Source organism: Cherax quadricarinatus, chromosome 39 (genome assembly GCF_038502225.1).
Source record: "Cherax quadricarinatus isolate ZL_2023a chromosome 39, ASM3850222v1, whole genome shotgun sequence".
NCBI lineage: Eukaryota > Metazoa > Arthropoda > Malacostraca > Decapoda > Parastacidae > Cherax > Cherax quadricarinatus.
In genome coordinates, this window is record NC_091330.1 from 4,156,460 (window position 1) to 4,162,459 (window position 6,000).

Here is a 6,000-nt window from a genome sequence, read left to right on the forward strand (position 1 = left end):
AGGTGAGTGGGAGGGAGAAAGGTGAGTGGGAGGGAGAAAGGTGAGTGGGGGGGAGAAAGGTGAGTGGGAGGGAGAAAGGTGAGTGGGAGGGAGAAAGGTGAGTGGGAGGGAGAAAGGTGAGTGGGAGGGAGAAAGGTGAGTGGGAGGGAGAAAGGTGAGTGGGAGGGAGAAAGGTGAGTGGGAGGGAGAAAGGTGAGTGGGAGGGAGAAAGGTGAGTGGGAGGGAGAAAGGTGAGTGGGAGGGAGAAAGGTGAGTGGGAGGGAGAAAGGTGAGTGGGAGGGAGAAAGGTGAGTGGGAGGGAGAAAGGTGAGTGGGAGGGAGAAAGGTGAGTGGGAGGGAGAAAGGTGAGTGGGAGGGAGAAAGGTGAGTGGGAGGGAGAAAGGTGAGTGGGAGGGAGAAAGGTGAGTGGGAGGGAGAAAGGTGAGTGGGAGGGAGAAAGGTGAGTGGGAGGGAGAAAGGTGAGTGGGAGGGAGAAAGGTGAGTGGGAGGGAGAAAGGTGAGTGGGAGGGAGAAAGGTGAGTGGGAGGGAGAAAGGTGAGTGGGAGGGAGAAAGGTGAGTGGGAGGGAGAAAGGTGAGTGTGAGGGAGAAAGGTGAGTGGGAGGGAGAAAGGTGAGTGGGAGGGAGAAAGGTGAGTGGGAGGGAGAAAGGTGAGTGGGAGGGAGAAAGGTGAGTGGGAGGGAGAAAGGTGAGTGGGAGGGAGAAAGGTGAGTGGGAGGGAGAAAGGTGAGTGGGAGGGAGAAAGGTGAGTGGGAGGGAGAAAGGTGAGTGGGAGGGAGAAAGGTGAGTGGGAGGGAGAAAGGTGAGTGGGAGGGAGAAAGGTGAGTGGGAGAGAGAAAGGTGAGTGGGAGGGAGAAAGGTGAGTGGGAGGGAGAAAGGTGAGTGGGAGGGAGAAAGGTGAGTGGGAGGGAGAAAGGTGAGTGGGAGGGAGAAAGGTGAGTGGGAGGGAGAAAGGTGAGTGGGAGGGAGAAAGGTGAGTGGGAGGGAGAAAGGTGAGTGGGAGGGAGAAAGGTGAGTGGGAGGGAGAAAGGTGAGTGGGAGGGAGAAAGGTGAGTGGGAGGGAGAAAGGTGAGTGGGAGGGAGAAAGGTGAGTGGGAGGGAGAAAGGTGAGTGGGAGGGAGAAAGGTGAGTGGGAGAGACAAAAGTGGAATGAGCCCTTTGAGAAAATAAGAGAAAATAAAAACCAACTAAAAGAGAAAATAAAAGAGAAAGTCCTTGATCTTTCTTTTCTCTTATATTTTCTCTTTTATTAGGTCTTTATTTTCTCTTTATTAGATCTTTATTTTCTCTTTTATTAGATCTTTATTTCCTCTTTTCTTTTTTCTTTTGTTAGGTCTTTATTTTCCCTTTGATTTTATCTTCTATTAGGTCTTTATTTTCTCTTTTATTTTCTCTCTTATTAGGTCTCTATTTTCGTTTTTATTTTATCTTTAATTGGGTATTTATTTTCACTTTCATCAGGTCTTTATTTTCTCTTTTATTTTCTCTCTTATTAGGTCTCTATTTTCGTTTTTATTTTATCTTTAATTGGGTATTTATTTTCACTTTCATCAGGTCTTTATTTTCTGGTAGGTAAGACACATAGGCAACAGTTAGGCAACTTTATTCCGAAACGTTTCGCCTACACAGTAGGCTTCTTCAGTCGAATACAGAAAGTAGGCAGGAACAGTAGAGATGTGAAGACGATGTAATCAGTCCATCACCCTTGAAGTCGTAGAATTTGAGGTTGTCAGTCCCTCGGCCTGGAGAAGTTCAGTTCCTGTTCCTGCCTATTTTCTGTATTCGACTGAAGAAGCCTACTGTGTAGGTGAAACGTTTCGGAATAAAGTTGCCTAACTGTTGCCTATGTGTCTTACCTACCAACCTGTCGGTATTGTATACCATTTTGATGTTCATCTTTATTTTCTCTTTTATTCTCCTCCAGAATTGGGTTAATTCATGGAAGGAAAGAGTTTGTGCAGTGGGAAGGGATGGATTTTCTTTATTTAGGAAAATTTGAAACATAAGCAGCAAGTTGCTGCTCTGTACTTCATGGTAGATACATAGTGGAACCATAGACTAATGTATCCCTGCCATACTTCATCACACAGGACGAGTCACATACCTAGTGTTGAAATGTGTCAGTGTGAGTCCGGAGACTTCAATATTCCATTAAGGTTAAGTGGCTACAGTAAAGCTATTAAATATGTGAAGTATTTATTATGCGAAAGATTCATGATATTGATACCAATGTTCTTTTACAAAAAAATGGGGATATTGAAGAATGCAATTTTAACTGCAAAATTTTGCTAATATTAATATTTTTTTTTTTTTTGCAGACACGATATAAAAAGTTGTTATATATGTGGAAGGTTTATACAGTTGTTTGTGAAGGGTCTTGGTAGTGTGAGATGAAGCAGTTTCTGGTAATGAAAGGCCAAGAGCAAACGTGAAAGTATTATACAGCCATCCAGAACGATATGTCTTCATTCGTGGAGCAGAATTTACAGGTCTGCCTGTTCCTGGTGAAGACTGAGGATGGAACAGTGGACAACTGAGCATGATGTTCGGAGGCAAGAAAACTTGTTTGTCTTTTCCTTGATTTTGGCAAAATAATCAAAAAATCTTGCTATTAGAGTGTGGATTGCCGAGGTGGCTTGTGTGGTTCTTGCATCTAGTCTTTGTGTGACATGTGATTAGTCTGGAGGGACTTACAATTCTTTTTTTTTTCAGGAGCCAAGCGTTCCAAACTCATAGTCGAAGAGCATGTACCTCGTCAGAGATTTGGTGGCCTTCAAGCAGAAGACCTGAAATTTGTTCTTGAGAGTGGCATCACGCCTGAGAACACTGGAGATTCAGTAACTGCATCAGAGGATAACGTAGTGACTTCCTTGACGTCTAAGACTTTGTCATTTGAACAATGGTTCAGTGACTCTCTTTTCACCTTAGACTAATTCACCTCTTTGGAATCCTGTTGGGGTTGAATGTCAATTCGGCTGAAACCTTGAGACCCCACTAGTGAAATTCCAAGATCCACCACTGAAACTCCGAAATCTACTAGTGAATCTTCCAGTTCCATGGCTGGAACACTGTTATAACACATACACTTCAACTATGAATCAGCTGACTGACGTTGCCAGCAAAAGAAGCAGCAGCAGCAGCAGCAGCAGCAGCAGCAGCAGCAGCAGCAGCAGCAGCAGCAGCAGCAGCAGCAGCAGCAGCAGCAGCAGCAGCAGCAGCAGCAGCAGCAGCAGCAGCAGCGCTGGAGAATTTACACATTGCTGTTTCTACTCTCATTATTCAGACACACCAACTGTCTTCCTGAGCCGCACCAACGATGAATTCAATTTTTTATGCAAATCGGGAACCTAAAAAATCTAAGGCCCTTCACGGGGATATTGATAAATTCAGCAGTTGAAGCGACAAATAAAGGAATTTAAGTTTGATATAAAAAAAAGAGTAAATTGAAATTTTTGAGGTGGTGATAGGCTTTATTGTTGGGTGAATATTACGTGAGAAAATTTTATGATCGTGTAAGGAAGAATGATTTTGTGGCTATAATAAACAGTTTATTACCGGAACACAATACTGAGAGAATTATGCTATGTTGCCAATTTTGAAAATAGGTTTCAAAATATGAATGCTTAAATTCAGACGAAAAACACAAATCTCGGGACCAAAATTATAATTTTCTGCCGTATATATAATAGAAAATGAGCACATGCGGTACAAAAAATAGAAATAAAATATATGAGACACATAGACTGAATTCGTTGTAAATTTAGATTTAGAGGAGAGGAAGAATATAGAATATATGATAAAATCTTTTAAGTCTACGAAAGGGTAAGAGAAAATTGATAGGTTGTTTTAGTACCGAAAATAATGAGAACAAAAGGCTATATAAAATTACTAAAACTGTATAGAAGAGAGACGAGAAAGTATTTCATCACAGAGAGTTGTAGACACTAGAGGTGGCAGTAGAGTTGTAACCAGGTGGATCAAACTGCCAAGCCTCGTCCATGAGAAAAGAAACAAAGACAGAGGCAGAGAACGAACGCTTTATCAAGACAACTCTTTGCTTGGAGTTCAAACGTTCTTTTTTTTCAGGTCTATAGACTGAAAGTCTCCAAAACGTCGTGCTTGTCTTACAACTTGTCGGCATTTTATGCTTCTTATACTTAGCGTCACTGAAGTTGATACCAAGTCTTAGTTTCAAAAATACGCTTGTTTTTGATAAATATACGAGTGGTAATGGTTGGTCTGGCAGACTTTCTGCAGTCCTACTTCATTCATCACGATGAATCAGACACATGTGCAACTTCTGAGTGTTTTTATATCATAGACGATTCGCCATATAGTATAACAGCTGATAATAGTTAATAGCGAAATGGGATCAGAGAGAATGCAGTGTGAGCTTAACCTACTAGAAAAGATGTGCAAATACGTAAGACTGGACGTCACGGGCGTCGCTCTAGTTTATACCTCAGGGATACTCCGGGAACGGCAGGCACAAACAAAAATGTCGCTCCTTACGGAAGGACATGCGATAACAGATAAAAATGAACTTTATAGAATTCCGTAAGGATATCCAGAAACGAATGCAAACCAGAGGGCAACTTCACAGATACATACCAAGGTATTGAACCTCTCTCAGTCATAATGCAGCTGTAAAAAATATATGAATCTGTTATTACGCTAACATAGGTCACCCTACGCCCAAGAATAGAGGCATCATACAGCTGGGCACCGTGAGGAAAGTTAGCACTTTTCACGTCTTCCGTTAGAAACACTGGCGACACTTACACCACCTCTCTGACACAGGGACCATATTTTCACTGACACCACTATAAACAGAGGAGACACTTTCACCTCCTCTGTTGAGCACACGGGCGACATTTTCACCGCCGCCTTCACCGCCTCCCGTCGGAAACACGATACATTTACATATGCCGATATTTCCACTCTCAGGAGCCAAAAGAAATTCCCAGTAAGAAGTCCTTCTATGCTTACCCTCACCCGGATGAGTGTGTGTTTGGGTAATGCAATTTTAAACTCGGATTTTCCAGCCCCCGCGCAGGTAACTTTGGCTGTATCGAATGAACTCTTCCACTTCCTTTGCCTCCGCCGTGCTGGGTCTCGCGCGGCGAGAAATATCGAGCCGAATAATTTTGCCATAAATATCAAACTTATGTCCTAATGTTATAAGTTTATACAAAGGCAGAAATAGAAGTTGATTCCGTTAATATATATATATATATATATATATATATATATATATATATATATATATATATATATATATATATATATATATATATATATATATATATATATATATATATATATATATATATATATATATATATATATATATATATATATATATATATATATATATATATGCATTCGCACACATACGAGCCCTATAAACCAGACTAGCTGAGGAGCTCAATAAACCAAGCTACAACTCCTGAGCTGAGGAGCTCTGTAAACCAAGTTACTACTCGCTGAGCTGAGGACAAACAATATCACTACGAGACCTTCCCTATCGACCAACATCTTAAAGCAGCACTTCTGCTGTTTTGCCCATTGATTTGCTGATGGTACTTCGTCTTGCTCCTCGAAGCTTATTCATACACCTAAAAACATATTGAACAAAAGTCTCACTAGACGACGTTTCGGTCCATCCTGGCAAAAAATTAAACAGATGAGACCGAGTTCCTATTATTCTTATTTCTTCCATGCTACCTACAGATATTTCGGAAAATATTTCGAAATTTATTTTGAGAAATGCGGCCAAGACAAACTCGAAATATTCAATTTTGTTTATCTTCCCCTGTGTGAGGATGGAATACGAAATTAAGTGACGGGAATTTTTAGAGGTCAATTTATCAGGAATTTTCACGAAACCTTCGCTACGACATTCGTGTAGTGTTTGCAGTCTTGTTTCTATATTAATATATCGCTACTCAAGTGACAAACACGTGCGCACGCGGCAAACATATGCTCCCGCGACAAGCATA